This window comes from Oxyura jamaicensis, chromosome 4, assembly GCF_011077185.1.
Source record: "Oxyura jamaicensis isolate SHBP4307 breed ruddy duck chromosome 4, BPBGC_Ojam_1.0, whole genome shotgun sequence".
NCBI lineage: Eukaryota > Metazoa > Chordata > Aves > Anseriformes > Anatidae > Oxyura > Oxyura jamaicensis.
The window spans coordinates 82151248-82173518 of record NC_048896.1 but is presented as its reverse complement, the minus strand read 5'-3'; the positions used below and the strand labels follow the sequence as shown (position 1 = coordinate 82173518).

Genomic DNA, 22271 nt, shown 5'->3' with positions numbered 1-22271 from the left:
AAATTTAATTATTTAATTTTTTTTTTTTTTTTTTTTTTTTGTTTTTTTTTATTTTTTAAAATATTTTTAAGTTTTTTTTTTTTTTTTTTTTTTTTTTTTTTTTTTCTGTCTAACTCAGATTTCAATGAATTCAGAATACCTTTTAGACACACCTTCTTCTCAGGAAATCTGTGACTCAGGAATTTGCTAATGCTAAAATACATTCCAAAAACTGTCATTCACGTGTAACTGATATCTATCATTTACCTATTTAACAATCTCTTGATAAACCTATATGCATTTTTATCTCTTCAGGGCAATTACACAGAAAATTCTGGAGGAGTGTATTAATAGAATTATTATTTTTTTTTTTTTTGTAACATTCAATGTGAACTTATTCGATGAGTGGTTATCTATAAAACTCTCCAAAGCTTACTTTGTTGTGACTCACAAACTGGAGTGCTGGTTCAAGCTTTGAGAAAATTAATTGCCACACTTATAATTGTAGAGCAGGTAATATAGTTACGGACTTCATTTTCATTCATGACTCCTTTGTAGTTGTATTAACTGCATAAAGAGATGTTCTCTCCCTTCAGAAAAAATATTTCAGAGTAGTTTCAGAGCCTTTATAGCTGAAACTGCAAAACGGTAAAACTTACAACCACAAGTTGAATACTTATTTTGAAGCTGTAGAAAATGTTTGTGTATACACTTATTTCTGACCTTTTCAAAGTAAACCAAAATAATTTTCATCATATTAAAAGTATGGAAACTGTTCTGTATTTTGCTTTTAATATCAGAAAAGGAATAGTAAGATATATGAGCACTGTTCAGTTCTAATAATTGGATTCACTAGGTATTTACAACAACAACAAAAAGATTTACTTTTGTGGTTTCAACTCTTTTGATGGTCTTTCTTTTTATTTATACATAAATACATAGATATTTACAGCTTTGATGACATTTTGCTTAAATACAGAACTTAATAGCGAGTGAGAAAAAATGGTAGTCTATTTACCAGTTCATGTACAGTAAAGAAATATTTCTTTTAAAATTTGAATTCACTTGATTTTGCAGCTCTCTTTCTTGATTTTATCTGAATAGGTTTGAACTTGAAGAAAAATGACGTACAGTAAACCAATATGTAAACAATCATAGAATCATAGAATATCCTGAGTTAGAAGGGACCCACAAGGATCAAATCCTGGCTCCACACAAGATTACCCCAAAATCAGAATGTGTCTGGCAGCACTGTCCAAGCACTTCTTGAAGTGCTGCAGGCTCGGTGCCATGCCCACTGCCCTGGGGAGCCTGTTCCAGTGCTCAACCACCCTCTGGCTGAAGAACCTTTCCTTAACACCCAGCCTGACCCTCCCCTGTCCCAGCTCCATGCCGTTCCCTCGGGTCCTGTCGCTGTCCCCAGAGAGCAGAGCTCAGCGCCTGCCCCTCTGCTCCCCTCATGAGGAACCTGCAGACTGCCACAAGGCCTCCCCTCGGTCTCCTCTTCTCTGGGCTGAACAAACCACGCAAGCAATGTAGGTTCATGTTTCATGACTACATTTGTGGAATAGTAGTCAAAATTCAACAAACAATATAATTGTTCCAGTATTTATGTTTTCAAGCATTGCATTTGAAGCAGATCTGTTTGTTTGCTTGTTTCTTTTGCTATCAACTCTTTGCTCAAGGTAGTTTATTTTTTATTTATTTATTTATTTATTTATTTATTTATTAAAGGAATTAACAGGCATGCAAAAATATTTTTCAGTTTGTCTCTGAATTTAAGCTAGAGTCAAGATTCCATCTCTTTTGGAATGGATGGGTTACTTTTCCAAGTAACCAGAACTGAATTAAGCATAAGGACCAATCTATCTGGAAAAAAAAAAAAAAAAAAAAAAAAAAAAAAAAAAAAAGCACACGTTTCAGCATAATACAATTCAAGAACAGAGAGACTTAATTGCCACTGGAACAGATTAGCCTGTAGTATTATGGAATAGCAGTATCTATTTCACAATATTTATTGGATTCTGAGTGACAAAATGGATGCTTATTCTGTATTTTTTTCTAATGTGTCATATAATTCATGTAACTCAGATCAGCAAGTTTCTTTGAATCAATAGGTAAATGGCTTTTTCTGAAGTGATTGGTTTTTATGATTGACAAGAACTGGATAAGCCAGAATACAGACATCATCCTAACAAGTAAACTCATGGTAGGTTTAGAACTTGAGCCTGCAAGGAAGTGTTCCAGAAAAGTTATGTCCACACAATACAAAGTTGGGAAGGAAAAGGTGAAAAAAAGGACAAACAAAAAACTCCTGCATGTTTCCTAAATAACTCCTCCTGCATGTTTCCTAAATAACTCCTCCTGCATGTTTCCTAAATAACTCATAACAAAGCAAGTAGTTGAAGTCCATCTACTGTGTAGATTGCGGAGGCTATTTTCTTTTCTCACACTTGTGTCTCTTAGAGATTGCTGCTACATTCAAAGAAAAGTAACCCGCTTCCCAGAAACTTCTTATAAGACTGGAAAAACACTGCCTCCGCAGCTCCTACAGTTCTCCACTGATACATGCAGTTCTCTTCTACCCAGTCCTTGGACCCAAGGCTTCAGTGTTTTTTGTTAGAGACTGGAAAGAAATGAGGCTTCAAAATCCCTGCTCTCTTCAGTCCTCCTAGCTTACAGGCTCCTAATGGAAACAGACTGAAACAATCTTAAGCTGCTATGGTTTGAAAACTTGAAAAATAGATTATTATGGTGAGGCAAAAAATGCCAGGAAGTTGATAACCTACACACTAAGGCTCAGCCCAGCATGAATCAAAGAGACAGTTATGAAGTCTTGGAAAATGGCAATTGTAATGAAAATGTCTACTGACCCTTGACTAATAGTGTCAGCAACCCAACAGTGCTTAATTATTAAAATCAACACATGTCCTGCACTGACAGCCCAATGTTTTGAACTGCATTATTCTCATGAAGAGGAAGAAACAACAGATAGCAGTAACAAACCTCCCTTCTTTATTTATTTTTATCTGCTCTCTCTTTTTGCTGTTCCGTTGTACAGCAGAGTTAGAAAGGTCAGCATGATTACCTCTTCCATGGATTTGCTAAGAATCAGTGTTTCCCTTAATAAACCAAACATAAACTGCAGCAACTAAAGACAATTAAGATGCATTTGTGTAACCTCTACCTTAAAAAGGGAGGGCATGTTGTGGTGCAACATATTGAATTCCATAATAATAACAGGGTCATAGGATCACAGCAAAATTCAGGTTGGTAGGGAGAGCAGAAGGTCACTATTCCAGCCTCTAAGAAAATAAATTACACCTTTTTAGTCCAGTGTTGAAGTCCTTCAGAAGTTGTCTGTTTCCAGTGCTGCTAGGAATGTGATCAAGTGGGAAAAAGTTTATGTCCTTTGAAAAAAACAGGTGGTTATCAATTAACTTCAGAGACTGCTGTATGTGGTACTGCAGACTTCAGGTCCATTACTCTGTCAGAATATTCCCCTTTTTCCTTTCCCACATTTTAAAAATGCCTTCTCCACTTTGTTTAACTAGTAATGGTGTGAAATTCCTTCTGAAATACTGTTATGATGGGAACACTGGCAGGTCTGAGAAATTGATGTGGTTATTCCTGAGAAGCTAATTAAAATGCTTACAAAATAATCTGAAAATGCTCAGTTTTCTCTTCTAAGTTTTAAATTGTGTTATCAGGATGTTTAACTGATGTTTCAGACTTTTTTATAAGCTTAAAATTGAATAGTTATAAGAGAAACTTGCATTAGGTTTTCAAAATGGGAAAGCATATTTTGAAAACAAGCATATTTTTAAAAATTACAGTATTTCACAGAATCACAGAATTTTCTAGGTTGGAAGAGACCTCAAGATCATCGAGTCCAACCTCTGACCTAACACTAACAGTCCCCAGTAAACCATATCCCTAAGCTCTACATCTAAACGTCTTTTAAAGACCTCCAGGGATGGTGACTCCACCACTTCCCTGGGCAGCCCGTTCCAGTGTCTAACAACCCTTTCGGTAAAGAAGTTCTTCCTAACATCCAACCTAAAACTCCCCTGGCGCAAAACTCCCCTGGCGCAACCTAAAACTCCCCTTTTCTCTTTGTTGAGAAAAATGTGTATGATGCCAGAACTCTGAGAGTGTTGGAAAATGTTAAAATATATGTTAGAAATGTTCTAAAACTGAAAAGAAAGTTTCATCTGATAGCATTGTTCTCATAAAGTTAAAATACTGGAAATGTAAAATACACAGTAAAACAGTAAAATACTGAATGTCCTAATTGTTATGAAGCTGTGTTCAGCCTGGTTAGCCTCCTCCTTGCCATGGGACCTTTAAGCATTTACTAGGACAAATGTGGAAGTGCTGGATCTGGTGTAGGACTAACAGAGCTGTGCAAGTATGTCATCTATCCAAGAAGCACCAAAACTTTTGCACTTTACCAGCAACCTTCTGGGGACAACATTCTGTTTTGAATAAGAGAAAAGGCCAGATGGATTGGTATGCCCTAAAGCAGGAGGCACCCTCAGGATCAACTGTGTCTGGGAGGAGACCACTCTGAATTCTGCACTTCAGGTACTCCCACTTCTAATCACTTCTCCTATAGGTTCCAGTCCTCCAAAAACATATTTTGCCACATATTTAACTTAAATATATGAATTAACCCACCAAGGCTGATGAAAAACAAAAATAAAGGTAAAATTCTGGCAGGCTTCAGGTGTACATACCACATGAAATGCCGGCTCTGTTCATTCCTTACTCCATCATGACCTTCTAATAACAGCAACTTTAAGATGACACCTGTGTGGTTACTAAGCACCCTGCAGTCTCTTTTTCTTTGACAGAAAGCTGGCAGAGGTTAGCCCAGATCATCCACTACTGCTCTGGGCTTGGAGAATCTCTTTGCAGAGATTCTCAGTTCTACAGAGAACAGTCTTGCCATAGATGTAACTCTTGAAATGTAGGCTCAGTAAAGTGTCTTCTTGGATTTAATGAAAGTCTTCTCAGAAAACTTGATTTCATACTCTAAATCTAAAAGCTTCTCAAAATATTACCATAGTTTTAGGAAACTACTGGTAGCCTTTTTCGATGTCTTCCTTCTTCTCTTGTAAGGTCAAACATTCCAAATTTCCTTGTAATTTTGTCGATTTTTGAATAGTCCTCTCCTTTTTAGATTCTTGCATATTAACCTGGATAAGTAAAAGACCATTGTGAAGCATAATAACAATGTGTTTTCTAATGTAAAAAAAATGTATTCACTCGTTATTCCATTAGAACACGTGTATACTTCTTTGTCATTAAAGATCATCAGAGATATTTTATGCCACATCAAGTACCAAAGAATTTATTGTAAGAAATGTTGTAACTGTTATAAAACTGGAAATAAATTGTCACTACTACTCACAGATGTCCTTTTACACTACCTCCACTCTCCTTAAGAATGGTAATGCACTGAGGTCTCATTTATTTCTGTCTTTAACCATCAGAACACAGCATTAGGCTTCTTGGTGATGTCAACTCTATAACTCTGATGTCTATTTTAATAAAGATTGTGGTTTTATTTTTATTTTTTACATGGTCTTATACCAATAATCACTGCATTCCCTATAGATGGAAATAAACAAGGATTGCAGTGAATTTTTTCTACTAATTCCGGTGTGAGAGTTTCTTTCTGGAAGGTCATGTGATACTTTTATTATCTACCACAATAAAAAAAAAAAAAAAAAAAAAAAAAGGAAAACACTTCAGCATTCATGTTAGTACATTATCGTTAACCTCTCTGTAATAGCAGCTTGGTAGAGAGCAAGTATCCCCCCTTCCATTTTGTTTTAGCACAAATATTAAAAGAGTCAAAGCATAAAGTGCTAAATTTACTGTTTTTGTAACCCCACTGACTTCAGCGTTTCACTTCAGTGTTGAATTTGGTCCATTTGGAAAGCTTTGTGATTCCTTATTGTCGAGCTGAACCTAATTTTTCAAACATTCTCCTACAGCTGACATGCATGTTAAGTAATACAACTGCAGCCATCTGTAAAAGCTTGGAATTAATTTTCCTCTTTATTGCTGCAGCTTATTTCATTCCACCTTTCCCTTTATATTCATAATACAGAAAAAAATCTCATTCCTTGAGAAAGCATTGCAGTTAGTTTCCTTCCTTTTTATATTACTTGTCAGTAAAGTAATCGATGCAACTGTTATCATTGGTACACACACTAACTACAGTATGAACATTGTCAGAAGAAATTTACTGAAATGGTAAATTAAATCGAGGCATAAAACAAATCTTCTCTGTTTCAATGATGAAAATCTGAGACAGAAGAGAAAAACAAAAGAGACAGAACTTTACAGATGAGCAGGTTGAGCACAGGGATGAATAACAAAAACAACCTAAAGAAAATGAATGATGCTACATAGCATAAACAGAAGTCTTTAAGAAAAAAAAAAAAAAAAAAAAAAGGCATCTCTTTTGTTATCCTACTGTTTTAAAATGCATGTGTAACTACTTGTCTTTTCAAAGAAAAAGTCCACAGATAGGAAACAGTTATGTTAAAAAAGCTGTGAAAAACTGAGGGTTGTGCAAGTTGTTTTGCTTTATTTTGTTTTAAATCCCAATTTAGGATTCAAACATCCATGCTGAAAATAGCACTTTCCCCAGGCTTCAAAATAAGAATATGCCTAGAACAGGGCTTAGGCTTATGGTTAAAAGATATTTTTTTTCAAATCAAGCATTTCATTCTCATTTTATTTGTATCAGTGCGGTGACTGAGTGGAGGGACTGTCTGGGAAACATGTAGTTTTGGAGGTCCCATTCACAACACAACATTTCATGTTTTCCCTACACACACACACATATATATATTCGCCCATATATATACATATGTATATATGGGTGAATATGTGTGTGTCTATACATCTATATATCTGTCTTATATCTGCTTCACAGGGAGATGACTGTCAGTCACCTGATTGATACCATATTCTCCTCCTGCTCTGACACTCCTACATCATCTTTTCTTCTGCAGCCAAAGAGGAACAATAGGAATCATTAAGACTGTAGTTGTTTATGATCGTCAATTAACCTAGCTGTTCATACTCCTCTATTCATAGCATGTTTTACTGTGCTTTACTATATCAGCCTCATGAGTTGTAGGGTAGGGCTGTGGACATACTTAGGCTATTTACCTAGCACGTTCGCTTCACTGGATCCCAGTATTTAGGTGAATAATTCTTGCTTCTCATTGTGTAGGGAGACTTGGTCACCTAGAATCATTCTGTAAACTATCAGAATCAAAACTGCAGCATCTAAAATGTGAGTATTGCTGGGAGCACGTTTTTTCTTTCTGTGCCCAGATCTTAAAAAAAAAAAAAAGGGGGGGGGGTATTTTTCTGTAGCACAACACTCCCTTATCAGATTTTAAACTTCATAGTTTAATATGAAAATTTTAATGTATTGATTTAATATGAAAAATTTAAAATTAGGCCTCATGGAAGAAGGAAATATCTTAATTGGGTTACAGGTTTGAAATGACATCTAAAATGTTCTTCCTCTCTGCTATGTGGAGAAGCATTATTCTCATTTCATTCTCTACCTCCTGATTTTTACAGAACTGAAAGTGAATGAATTACTTGGAACTATATTTTCTGGAGCAAATATATCTGCTGCTTGATGCAGCATTGTAAACAATGAATCTATCGAACATGTTTACACCTTGCCCTTCAAAGGAGAATGAATATCATCCCTGGATTTTAACACTGAAATATCCCAGAGTGCTCATGCATTACTTCCAGTGAAATAAAAGGCCATTCTTTTTATTTAATATAAACTCCTTACAAGTGCAATCTATACCAGTGCTAAGAAATTTGAAATTAAATATTTCTTCATTAAAATTGTTGTTGCTATACACATATCTTGGAGCCTCTCGGTCCCAAGTTGGTAGCTGGCATTCAATCTCACAGAGTAGTTTCTTTTAGGGTGGAGAAATTAAGTCAGTGAAACAGGTGACTATGCAATTTACTGTGAGTTCTGGTAGCTAAACTTCCATGTCACAGTGGTGAGCTCATTCCTGTCTCTGAATACATGAACCAGGTTGTCTTTATTCCCAGTTTCCAGGCATGTCTTCAATGGCAAGTCAAAGAAAAGCCATATTATGATGGGAGACTATGAGAGCTTCTGTCCCTTTTTGAATGCCTTCTGGTTCCTGCCAGGTCTCTGGGTGGTGTCACACTACAAAGGCTTGGTGGCACCAGTGGTCAGCAGAGCTCAGCCTCTGCCACTTCCCTGCTGCTAATGGTGCTTTCCCAGATGTGTGTTCTGTACCCATGATGGTGTGATACAACTATGAGAAACAAGTGGGAAATGCTGAGAATAGTATCTATAAATTGGTCCATCACAAAAACAAACCAGTGACCCTGCTTGAGCAGAGGGGTTGGACTAGATGATCTCAGGAGGTCCCTTCCAACCTCGACTGTTCTGTGATTCTGTGACTTTGTGAATAGGACTATATAATCCAGTTCTCCCACTAAAGTCCTCATAGCATGAAATACTACCAAGTTCAGTGTGCCACCCACAGGTAGTGCCTGGCAAGATTTAGGAGCAGGGTTTTGTGTCTCACGAGGAAAGAAAATGAGACCAAGCACTATTTTTCCCAAAGGAGCGTGTTCCTTAGACTATGCATTAACATATTCCCCAGCTCCATGCTAGGCTTTTCTGTGCTGGCTCATGCCATTAGCAGTATCTTCCCTTCTTTCAGCTATCACAAAACTAAAAGATATTTAACTCCCTCATTATCTAACTGAGGCAAAAAGTGGCACTTGTACTTCTCAGTTCAAGATGATCATTACCCCCCTCTCAGTTTCTGCTTGTTGCATGGGGGTAAGCAACCCTGTCTTCTCTCCTTTTGCTAACCTGCCCTTCTGCTCTTCTCATGCCAATCACATTATTTCTCAAATTGTCTAACTGTTCAAAATAATCAAGCTAAACTCAGAGCAATCGTCTGAAGTGAGTATTTAGCCTGAGGTTACTGCTTCTGTTCCAGATTTGCAACAAGGCTTGTGAGTCTGCAAGCTCATTCAGTTCCTACCAGCTGCATCAGCTGGTCAAATAAAGATTATTACAGTCCCATACAAATATAGCTTCACATATGCACATAGTCTTGGCAACAGCACAGCCACTCATCAATACATACAGACATAAATATATGGAAAAATTGATGATGCACAAAACACATGCATATGTATCTGAAATTAGTGTTTTCAAAATGGATCAAAATAGAAAAATCAGTAATTTTGAGTTCAAATAGTTTGTCTCAATCTCTGATCAAATAAAATATATTTAAAATATTATTTTCATTTACTTTTGGTTGATTTTACTCCTTGGGGATAAAAAAAATAAGCTAACTTGTTCAAAAACCTTAACTACTTTGAAGCAAGAGGTATTTATTTTTCATAATGCCATATAAAAGGTCTTCCTAACTTTATTTGTACCTGCAACTAGCTGATGAATGTTATCCAAATTAACGTATTTGAACTAGAGCTTTCCAAATAACCTGAATTTAGTTGCAGTCTAACAAAGAGCTTTAGCATATTCACTGATGCTAAGAGAATATTCAGATTTCTGTTGGCATGTGTATAAAAGATAGGGAGATATCAAAACCCTAACATCAAGCCAATATCTGTCTTTTCAGAATAGATTTTTTTGCTTCAACATTCACCAGCTTGAAGTAAAACTTTTTTAAGAAAATGAGACTTTATTTTGATTTGTTAACACTGAGGGTGATTTTCTGCCTATGGTTTATACATGGAATTTCTCCTCATGTTTTGCAACTTTGTTCTAAAATAAGCAGTTATCAAATAAATTAATAGTAGCTTCTGATGGCTTTATGTACGGGTGCTACAAAAGCTGTATTATTCAGATTTCAGTATGAAACTGTAGTTACCAACGTTGTCATCTGCATTAATAAAGATCACATATATGGACATAGCAAAATGCATTTGAGAAGCATGGAGCTGGAGGACAGCTGAATTGCTGAAATCAGAGAAGTCTGTTGTTAGACAGGATTTGTAGTAACGAGGATTTATCAGTGAAGACCAGTGGCACTTGGCACTTGTTTTTTCAAGGAAAGGTTTTTTTTTGTTTGTTTTTTTCCAAGCAAGATCACAGAGAATGTCACTTAAAAATCTTTGTCCTAGCTAAATAGTACACTTGAACGTCAGCCTGTTCCCAAGACATACAAGAAATATTCAGTAATTTATGTCACTGAATTCATTCCTGCCTGGTTTTCTGACCAAGCAAGCCTGCCAGAGTTCAAGAAGCATTTGGACAATGCTCTCAGACACATGATCTGATTTTTGGGCGGTCCTGTGTGGAGCCAGGTGTTGGACTTTGTGATCCTTGTGGGAACCTTCCAACTTGGAATATTCTATGATTTTAAGATATAGTAATGTAGGCCCAAAATAAACATGTCTTCTGACGTTGAGTCTAGTGTGCCTGTGCTATAGTAAGCATCAAGCTTGCAGCACACATAAGCCCAAACTGCTGCAGAAGCTGTTAACCAGAGCTCCACTCAGGCTAAGACTGACACTGTTAATTCAGTTGAGAATTATGTGTTATAAACAGGCAGTTCTTTCTCTTAGGTTGGCAAAATTTTCATGGGAATTCTATTACAATGTGAATACCTAGATGGAATTTTAAAAGGATTTAGAACGACAAGTTAAAAAGTGGAAAGAAGTCTGGAGATTTGACATGAGCAGATCTTAGTACAAGGCTAGAAAGTTTCCCAAAAAATACTCTCATTTTTCTCTGTTGTGTCTTGTACATTTAAACCCTTATTTAATAGGAGAGGAAAATGTTAGATTAAATGGAAAAAGCTGTCCTTCCTCTTGAGAAAGCAAAGTTGAATACAATTATACTAATCTTTTAAGGCCAAGAATGTACATTGTACACATTAAAGGTGATTGTTTTGTATTACTGAAAAGGTCAGGTTTAGCTTTCAAAAAAGACTACAGCTGCCTTTAGTTAAGATAAAATATCTTGCTTACCTTTAAAAAAGTAAGAAGTTGTAAAATTCTCAGTCTCCTACAACTCATACAGGTTTTCTATAAGTGGTTTTGCCCCAGACATGATTTTAGCAAGAACATATTGGACTGATAGAAAATTAAGATATACCTATTCCAACCACAGGAACAGAAATAGGCTTTAGAAGGGAATACTTCAAAATATCACTGCCTTGCCATATATTTTGTTTTCAGTCACAACATGTCATAAAGGATCTTATGTTTAGACCAAAAGAAAATATATCCCTTCTGCTGTATGTGTGGCTTCATATTGCTGTATTAGAATGAAATTTTTTTTAGCTGGATCTCTTTACCTGCCTGCAAACCAAGATAAATAAGTACATATTAGTGTGCTTTGTTCTTTGAAAACCTAAGGACAAAGTTATTTTCCCTGTGGATGATGTCCTTTCTGTCATATTATGGGACAGGGGCATCAAGTTGCTATCGAGAAAATTTTGATCCATATTTTCCTGATGTTTGAAGCTCTATCCCGATCCCTTGGTTACTCACAAGGCATTCAGACATGATCGGGGCTGTTGACAGGCTTGGATTGCTGTGTGGGGTCATCTGATAACACTGTTGCTGCTTGTGCCTTGTGTATTGGGTTTATGTGGCAAGGTTTTGATAGGGGGCTGCAGCAGTGGCCTCTTTGAGCAGAGGCCAGGAGCTGCCCTGTGTCAGATCAGAACCAGCTCCAGCTGGCTCCAAAGGGACCTGCCGCTGGCCAGAGCCGAGCCAGGGAGTGATGCTGGTTGGGCCTAAGGAAGAGCAGATAGAAGAGAAAAAAAATCTGTGATACAGCAGCTGGGAGAGAGAGGAGTGAGAGAAACAGCCCTGCAGCCCCCAAGGTCAGTGCAGAAGGAGGGCAGGAATTGCTCCAGGCTCTGGAGCAGAAGTTCCCCTGCAGCCCATGGGTCCCACATGGAGCAGATCTCCACGCTGCAGCCCATGGAGGAGCCCCTGGTGGAGCAGGTGGATGTGGCCTGGAGGAGGCTTTGGCCCATGGAGAGCCCCGACAGGAGTAGGCCCCGGGCTGGAGCTGCAGCCCATGGAGAGGAGCCCACAGAGGAGCAGGGGGCCTGGGGGGAGTTGCCACCTGTGGGGGACCTGTGCTGGAGCAGTTTGCTCCTGACGGATGGACCCCGTGGTACGGAGCCATGTTGGAGCAATTCTTGAAGAGCTGCTGCCTGTGGGAAGTCCATGCACGATCAGTTTGGGAGGGATGGCATCCCACAGGAGGGACCCATGTTAGGGCAGGGGCAAAGAGTGACCATGAGGGAGTGGAGGAAACAAAGTGCTATAGAATGACTACAGCACCTATTCCCTGTTCCCCTGTGCCACTTGGTGGGAGGATGTAGAAGAGGGTGAATGAGGGTAGAGGTGGCTTTAATTTGCTAAATTTTCTCACTACTCCAGTCTGATGTTAGCAATAAGCAATATTTATCTCCCTATGCAGAGCCAGTTTTGCCTGTGATAATAATTGTTGAGATATCTTCCTGTCCTTATCTCAACCCATTAAGCTTTTTTTCATCATATATTTTCTTCTTCTTTTCATCATATATTTTCTTCCCCTACTATTTTGAGGAGGGGGAATGAGATAGCAGTGAGGTGGAGCTGAACATCAGTGTGAAGCCACCACACCCTGAAACTTTTGACATGGTATAAATGACAGAGGATTGCACAATCCATGAAGTATGTCAGAGAAGTGACATACTCTACTTTATAATGCAGATTATTGTCTGATGAGAATCAATGAACTGTGGCTCAAATAATCAAAACTGTACATTGGAAGGGAAGAGGTGCAGCATGGGAAAACTGCTCTCTGAATTTCCCTCCTTGTGGTACTCCCAAGATGAGCAATTAGCCTTTCAAGGATAGGGGATGCTATAGCGGTAGACATTATGCACTGAGTTCCACCTTCTGCAGGGAATATTGTTTCTTCCATAAGCAGCATGAAATATCACAGTGAAGGTTAATTATACTGCCTGTTCAGAATACTTTTGTTTTGAAGATTTAAAAAATATTATGTTACTTTCTGATTCAGGACAAAATATATTTAACATTGGGAAAAACAGGAGGGGACAGAAAAAACATTCCTGTTCTCCTGTAGTGATGATGGTCTTCTGGCATGACATTTTATTCACCACAGCATAACTAGTGTAGATCTGTCTGCATTCAAATTTGTGGAATTACACAGGTATGAAACTGAATCACTCTAGTGATTAATTAAACACACTGAATTATAATAAAGCCAAATCTGGGACCATGGAATGGACTTTTGTTCAGGAATGTTGGCAGAAACACATTTAAAGTATGATAGGTTTTGTCTTCTTCCAGGTGTGTTATTATTTGAATTGGTTGTGTCAAGCCCACAGAAGAGAAAGCACTTTACATTTGAAGTTATCAGTGGCAATGCTCATGAGGTAAAGAATGATATGCCCAGAGTGAAATACACCTCCACCCCGACTGACTCACGTACATTGTTCCTTATGACATGTTATGTGACAGTGTTCCAAACATTACATTCAGTGCTGCCAAGTTAGGAATAAATTTGTCCAAGTAGTTAGTCTTTGTTATAAGGCCTGGATAGCCTTTATTATTATTATTATTATTTATTTATTTTTTATTTTTTCCAGAACTCTGCAATGTTCTTAATTTCTTTCTGCTACCAACAGCAGATAATTGCCTTCTAGCATTCTGATTTTATTCACTGAAAAATGACACTTCCTTCTGTTTTAGTATCAGTTCATTGTGCAGAATTCTTTGTAGTGCTTTAATTAACCTGGCATGATGATCTCGGTACAGTCCCAAGTAAAATTAACATCAAAAACTGATATGGAATTGTTCTATGCAGTAGCTTGGGTGATGAACACATACCATATGGCAATTTTTAAAAATAAAACCTGCCAAATAGCATATTTAATGTGACTATCCTGGCATACTCACAAGGATTGGAAAAATCAAAAATAATTCTGAGCACTGCTCATTTCAAAGGATCCCAAAATATTTTATACAAACTATCTATCTTTCTAAAATCAGCTCACCTACCACTTAAAGCAGCCACTTCTGCAGTGAAATGCAGCAGTTATTGCAGTAAAGCACAGCAAATTGGAACAGCAATTTTAGGGCACGTAATGAAGATAAATGGTGTATCTTATTTAAACTGCAGGGGCAGAAGGTAATTACCCAGATTTGAAGCTGGATGAGATACCAGACCTAACACATCTCTTGCAGAGAAGTGTCAGTCATGATTTTATGGCTGGGTAACATTAAAATAGAAATTGAGCAAAGCCTGGTATCTAACACTGATCACATAAACAAGTTGGATTATGGGGGAGAAGAGTTCGTGTTAGTGTTTATGTGCGGATAACATCTATAATGTCTTTGCTGTATCCCATTGCTGAATATTAGAATTTAGAATTGATTTTATGGTTATGATCTAATGTCCACTGAATTCAGCGGAAAAAAAGCATTCACTGGCTTTGGATCAGGTCTTCTGTCAGTTCTAGTTCACTGGAGAGGGGAAATGTACTCTCCTGTGTTTATTACCTCATAGCAGTGCGGTGTATGCAATGCTATATGTCTGCTATATGTGGGGATGGTAGATTACATTAATGGTAGATTATATATGGGAATGGTAGACTTGGAAGAGCAACATATCCAATCAAGACAGGAACTTTTTCTTTAATGATAGTCATCATACTTTCCTAGCATCTTGCTGTGCCAGCTGCTTGGCTGGACCATTCTGAGTGTTTTTTGTGGCCTGTTTTTTTACCAGGCTCATAGCTTGGTATAGTCCACATACTGTTGAGCTGAAGATCCAACTTACAAAACACTTTTGCACTTTCAAGCTGCAGTAATGAGAGGAAAAAGCGATTCATCCTATGTAAGGTCTTTGGAACTACCCCTTTGTTCTGACATAAGGAGCCACCTTTACCCACAGTCCTAACTCACCTTCTCGGTTATCTGCTTAGTGTTACATGGGATAGATGTAGTCCTAAAATCTTCCAGCAGTAAAGAAGATCATTCATTTCACCTCACTTTTCAAAGTAAGAAACTTAACACTGTCTCACTTGCCACTTTTGTCTGCATTGTCACTACACAGCATTGTATTTACTGTTGGCAGTTTATCACCAAACACTTGACACATTTCTTCTGTTCTGACTAAAACGTGAGTGCAATGACTTCTTCCTTTCTGAAAATGACTTTGAATAATGAAGGCAGGAGCTTTTGGTGGTCAGTTATCACCATTTTCTATCTTACCTCATCTCTAATTATAGATGAAGGAAAAAAAGATGGTAAAAATCTTCTCAAAAAATTACTTAGCAATCACAATTGTCCTTCTAAAGCAGAATACCCACTCAGTAGGGGAACAAAAAAAAGCAAACACCCTTTATCCCCACCCCCGTGTTCTCTGAGGTTAGACTCATTAAGTTGCTTTCCTGATTATTCAGAGCTTCTGTATCTTGAACTTCTTTAAACATTTGAAGATTCCCTGTAGCTGTCAAGAGTCTGAAAGCTTTGCTGATGCTCACCCCTATGGAGAACTTAAATGTTTTTCCTCTTTTCAAATTCAAATTGTTCATAGCCAGACAGGACTCACCTTTAGTTATACCCTTCTTTTATTTTAAAATCCAAGATACACAAACTGACACATGCATCTTCACAGAGCCTCACTAAAATCATGCAGCTGTGGCAATGTGGAGCTTCCCTTGCAAGAATTGGATCAGCATCTTTGATCCATTGCTGTCTTAAACTGCTCTCATTTATATGCCAGAGCACATAACATTTTTCCCCCTCCTATTCTAAATGCCATCTGTTTAAGCCTGATTACACTAAGATTTCTGTTCTAGTTCTGTCTTGAACTTGAACATAAGTGTTATGCAAAGAAGACCACCCCTCTGAGGAGTGTATCTGGCTTTTACATTAGTTAGGGCAGCTGACATCAATGTTAATTCATTCCCCAATTATTTTAACAGAGTTTTTAGTAATTTATACACACACAGACATTTTCAAAGTAGAGGGCAAGTAGAATTATCTGGCAGGAGGATGACGTCACAGTGAACTCCACATCAAATTGTATAAATTTGTTTTTTAAGTTAGTTTTGTTCTGTTTTAAGCAAATGACTGTATACTTTCAAACTTTGATAATATTCAAGGTGGAGAACTGACACCTTCTAACGTATACTTGGGGACACATTCTGAAAAACCTGGATAGAATATCTCAAATTTTACAGGTTGTCCAAATTTACCACTTCTCATCAGTATAAGTTGATCTAAGATTTGGATCTAAGTCTCAGATATACAGAAGTTTGAAGGTAGACAGGTTTGACTTATAACAAGGAGGTCAAACATTAGGTAGAGACTTTCCCAATATCAGTATGTCTGTAGTTTTCAACAAACGAGGGCTTTAGCTTTTACTGAGCAGAAATAATGTTTCTCTTAATCAGCAGCTTTATTTCTTGTGCCCATTTGAGAATTTAAAAAATTAATGCCTGTGAAGGGTTTGTAATGCTTTTTCAGATCAACACTTTAGGGATTTAGCTGGAAAGTTAAGAGATGGAGAGGTTTAATGAAGATGCCCAGGGTTTGTCTCTCTTCAATTAAGGTCGTCTAACTGGCATATATTCCAGATAATATGTTGTTTATGATTCTGTAAATAAGAAAAGCAGTTGTATTGGATTCTGTAGGAGTTGATTTAATGTCTATTCTCCAGTGCCTATTGCTGTTGATGTAAGCAGCTGGTCTGTGAGGCAAGACAGGGCTTGTCAACCTTTAGGGGAAATCAATGGGTCAGTGACTGAGGTTTGAACATGCTGCAGGTTTTCAGCTTCGTATCTTTAGTAATCATTCTTGCATCAGTAAATTCAAATATTCTGCTCCCAGTATAGGTAAAGTATCTTCACATTTTCATATAGTAGAGTATTATAATATTACCTATAGTAGAGACTAGAAGAGGAGGAAAGAAAAATAAATGAAAATAAAAACAAATATATGGTGTCAAAGAACAGACAGCATAGCTAATCAGGTTTGCTAATGAAAAATGTGAAATGAACACAGCATGAAGTGCCAACATAGCCTGTATCTGAGCAGGAAAGGGCCAGATATAGTCATAAAGAAAACAAAATGAAACACTTTTCTTCTTTGTTCTTTACCTATCTGTATCTAATCATGGTTGGATTTGTTTTACAAAATGATAAATTAATTCCATATTATCTCAAGTGCTGGAATAACTCAATTTTTACATTTATTTTGTGAGAACTTGTATCTATGACTAGAAATATAGTTGCCTAGCTGGAGTTTATTTTTAACTAGCTTGCAAGTGATAATGAATATGCTAACATATTCTAAGATTCACTAGTTTTGATTTTCCGCCTTATCATATTTATAACCAGAAAAAAAAAAGCAATATAAATCTGCTTACACTTCATTGTTACTGGTGTAATTCTTATAAGACTTACATGTGGCATAATAAAAATTAAAATTTGGGGCAACATGGTAGCATATGCTGATCTAAATTAGGCCTGCCGTGGTTCAACCCTGCCATTTATCAGTGGCCATCTGGTTCAGGCAGCAGTGTTCCTGCAGTCTTATGTTTAGCCATCTGAGGCGGTAGATTTGGCTGTACACAGTTCTGCTGCAGCCACTCTGGTTTAGTGGCTGTGGAATTGCAGTGTGAAATGGGTGTTTAAAAGATGATGTCTCAGGAAGAGCAATGTTTGAACAATGGTCCGAGAAAGCTTTTGCCAGAACTCCTTGCAGAAATATTATACTTTTTTTAGTGATACCTCAAAAGCAATTTCTACACAGGTTTTATTTATTTATTATTTTTTTTCAAGACGACTTTTTAAGTAATGAAAAGATTGGCAGAAACATATACCTGTCTTGGATTAAGACTAAAATCCCAAAAAGCACTGAAGTGGGATTTAGTTATTTAAGTTGCAAATTTTTTCTTTTAAACTCATTCCCTATGTGATCAAAAGGGATCCAATGGGTACTTGTCCATTTGGTGAACTCAACTCACTCTCACCATACAAAGCTCAGCAGCCACAGCTTTCCAGGGATGGGCTCCTGGTGAGAAAGGTACCGGAGCACTCAGCCTTAGTCCTTGTTCCCATTCCTGCTTCTGTGCACTAGAAAATGAAGTGAGAGGCAATCAAACGAGGTAAGGAGGAACATATGGTGTGTTGCGGGCCCTGTGAGATGGAATGGGATTGAGGTCTTGGTCTTCCATTTTATGGCCTTTTGTAATCAGTCATAGAAAAATTGGAGGAATGATCACATGGGGATCACAGGATCACAGAATCACAGAACTGTAGGGGTTGGAAGGGACCTCAAAAGATCATCGGGTCCAACCCCCCTGCAAAGCAGGATCCTCAGAGCAGGCTGCCCAGATGGGCCTTGAATATCTCCAGAGAAGGGGACTCCACAACCTCTCCAGGCAGCCTGTTCCAGTGTTCCATCACCCTCACCGTGAAGAAGTTCCTTTGCATGTCAGTGCAGAACTTCCTGTGTTCTATTTTGCGGCTGTTGCCTCTTGTCCTATCCCCACAAGCCACTGAGAAGAGGTTAGCTACATCCTTCTGTCTCCCACCCCTCAGATATTTATAGACATTGATAAGATCCCCCCTCAGTCTCCTCTTCTCCAGGCTGAACAGACCCAGGTCTCTAAGCTTGTCCTCATAGGGAAGATGCTCCAGGCCTCATATCATCTTTGTGGCCCTCTGCTGCACTCTTTCCACGAGATCCCTGTCTTTTTTGTACCGGGGAGCCCAGAACTGGACACAGTACTCCAGGTGAGGCCTGACCAGGGCAGAGTAGAGGGGGAGGATCACCTCCCTTGACCTGCTGGCCACGCTCTTTTTAATGCACACCAGAATCCCATTAGCCCTCTTGTCCACGAGGGCACACTGCTGGCTCATGGTCAACCTGTCGTCCACCAGGAACCCCAGGTCCTTCTCCTCAGAGCTCCTCTCCAGCAGGTCATCCCTCAGCCTGTACTGATACTTCTGGTTGTTCCTTCCCAGGTGCAGGACTCCACGCTTGCTCTTATTAAACCTCGTTTGGTTTCTTCCTGCCCATCTCTCCAGCCGGTCCAGGTCTCGCTGAATGGCAGCACAGCCTTCTGGCATGTCAGCCACTCCTCCCAGCTTTGTGTCGTCAGCGTACTTGCTAAGGGCAGACACTATTCCCTCATCAAGTTCATCGATGAAGATATTGAACAAGACCGGACCCAGCACCGACCCCTGGGGAACACCGCTAGTCACAGGCCTCCAGCCAGACTCTGCTCCACCGATCACCACCCTCTGAGCTCAGCCAGTCAGCCAGTTCTCAACCCACCTCGCTGTCCATTCATCTGTCCCATACTTTCTCAGCTTTGTTAGCAGGATGTCATGGGAGACAGTATCAAAAGCCTTGCTAAAGGCAAGGTAGATGACATCCACCGCTCTGCCCCCATCTACCCAGCTGGTGATGCCATCATAGAAGGCAACGAGGTTGGTCGAGCACGACTTCCCCTTGGTGAATCCAAGTATGACTACTCCTCATAACCTTCTTCTCTTCCAATTGCCTGGAGATGGCATCCAGAACAAGCTGCTCCAACACCTTTCCAGGGACAGAGGTGAGACTGACTGGCCCATAGTTTCCCAGATCCTCCTTCCTGCCCTTCTTGAAGACCGGAGTGACATTGGCTATCCTCCAGTCTTCGGGCACCTCACCTGTTCCCCAGGACCTTTCAAAGATGATAGAGAGTGACTCGGTGACCATGTCTGCCAGCTCCCTTAGCACACGTGTATGCATCCCATTGGGACCCATGAGCTTCTGTAAAGCATCTTGAGGAATTTTGGCTGTGTTACAAAATGAGTCATACCTAAATTGTTTCTCCAAGGAGCTTTTTGCAGCCTGGGTTAATGATAGTTTAAAAGCCCCATATCCATCCCAACTAAGTGTAGGAGATAAGTAGTGTTAAATACCTCCTTTAAACTGCCAGTGATTAAACATCATCAATGACAAGAAAGTAAGAGGCCTTTAACCTAACTGAACACTTGTGTAAGGTCTATGTTCTTTAAATAAAACAAATATGGAAGTATTATAGATGTTTCCTGTCTGCCTGAAAACAAAAACAAAACAAAACAAACAAAAACACACAGAAAAAAAAACAACGATGTGCTTTTGCATGTCAGAACACCACAGTGTAAGAAAGAATTCACAGCCATCACATGAGCCCTGTAAATGGATCATCAAAATTGAAAACTTAAGACAAAAAAGTAACATAAATCCTTGCACAGTTGAAACTGCCATGCAACATTCTGTTTAATTTATAAGTAAAAAAAAATATAGTTTACTCTAAGTGACATGTATATGCTGTAATTTAGAGAAAGTTTTTGTAAAAGCTTTTCAGAAATTTCCAGTCAATGAATTATCGACACCACATTGAGATTGGTGAGGTATTTTTATATATGTATATATAAACGCACAGATATATATTATGGAACACAGCAGAAAATAAAATAAAAATTCTGGAGAAGGAAAGGAAGACCAAATAATTCATTTAAATGTAAGTCTATAGGAGGGCAGGGTCTTTAATATTTATATTAAAACTTTGTTAATTTTGAGCTTTAGGAATTAAGCTTTCAGCTCCTTGCCACTGAGGAAGGGCAGGAAGACTGGGAGAAGAAACTTCAGAACAGTGTCTTATGGCACACCAGGCATGGGCATCAGCAAAGAAGGGACAAAGACAAGGCTCACTTCACCCTCATGTGGGTAGGTGTGGTGGCACTTTGTGTACAACAAAGTTAATTCCTTTTTGGACTTGTTTAGCATAGAGCTATTGGACAGGTATCTGAGTCACAGGCTCAGATATGTGCTGAAGTGTCCAGACATCCCAATTCCTTCTTTTTTCCCTATGCTTTCATTCTGAAGGATGGTGTATAGACTATGGTTTTATACACATATATGGAAGTACATAAATGTATAATACCTATACATATACAGATGGATAGATAAATAGATAATGAATGTGTGAATATTTGCACATTCACACGCACATGCTTATGCACATAGAGACTTGTATGTGTGCTATACACCATAGGCACATGCAGGAGACTATACTATTTCTATCTTCTGGGCAATACAAAATGGATCTTTCTGAAAGAGGCTCAGAATGTGCCTGAACAAGCAGTAACAGTTCTGCATCAGTAACCCTTAGAACAGGTGGTCATATGTTCATGGTGTTTGGGAACAGGCTCAACCCCATGATTGTGCATATGGTCCAGGTAGTGCCTTCTCCAGTTGTTATGACTGCAGTCTGTGCACAGCCTTGCTGGAGTCTCCTGATGGACCTCTGTCTTTTCCAAGAACATGATGTTCCTGCAAACAGATGAATTATCTGTGCACGCACAGAGCAATCCTGTAAGTCATCCATTGTTAGCCTGATATTTGCGCAAAGTATGATGTTAATTGTTTATATAGCAAGACAACATATAGTGCTTGCTTGATGAATGCCCTAAGTAGGCACAGGGTCTTTAGGACATATTGTGGATATTGTGGATTTCTGGTGTGTGGCAGGTGCTGATGAAAGTTTTTATACTGCTAAAGAAGGTATACAAAAATATGAAATGGTGCTGGAATCACTACCCAAACGTTTTCTATGTAGGATCTACCAAAAATGAAAGAGATGTGTGGTAGCCTTGTATATGAAAAGTTTTTTATATAGTTCCAGCATTTTCTGGCAGCTCAGTTTTTAGAAAATATTTTTCCCACTTTCTTAATACCATTTTCATATGGAAAGCTTTACCGATCCCCAAGTGTGATATTTTAATCTGCCAGTTCATAATCTTGATAATTCAGAATAACAATTTATCACAGGTTATGAAAGAATTAAACCTAAAAATTCCTCTGCTATTACACTAACCTGTCACTGCAAATAGAATGATGGATTTCAGTGCACTTCCTTGATAGAAACTTAAATATATAAAATTGGTATCAATTATCTCTGTTTGACACCATCATATTAATCTTCTTGCTGACTACTGAAATAGGCCATCCTAGACAAGCTATACATTTGTACTGCTTTCAAGTACATGCATTGTGCAAGAGCTTTCATTAATGTTATCATGCCCCTTCAGCTCACTTCTCAATAACTCAATACCACCCAATTACTGGCATAAAAGTCTGTCACTTTATTTACAGCTCAGAAGCGTCCAGAAAGGCAGTATTTATAAGTTGTG

At 38.4% G+C, this 22271-nt stretch overlaps 1 long non-coding RNA gene across 2 annotated transcripts in view; it reads left to right on the top strand.

Moving 5' to 3' along the window:
• Positions 1 to 8495, top strand: part of LOC118165729 — an 18683-nt gene extending 10188 nt beyond the window's left edge. The window contains exon 3 of one of the 2 annotated variants that reach the window (XR_004750195.1): positions 7597 to 8495. This is a non-coding gene — a long non-coding RNA (uncharacterized LOC118165729). Of the gene's footprint in view, positions 1 to 2445; positions 3789 to 7596 lie in introns of those variants that run through there. The other variant, XR_004750194.1, reaches the window with a different exon arrangement.
• The last annotated feature ends 13776 nt before the right edge of the window (positions 8496 to 22271 follow it).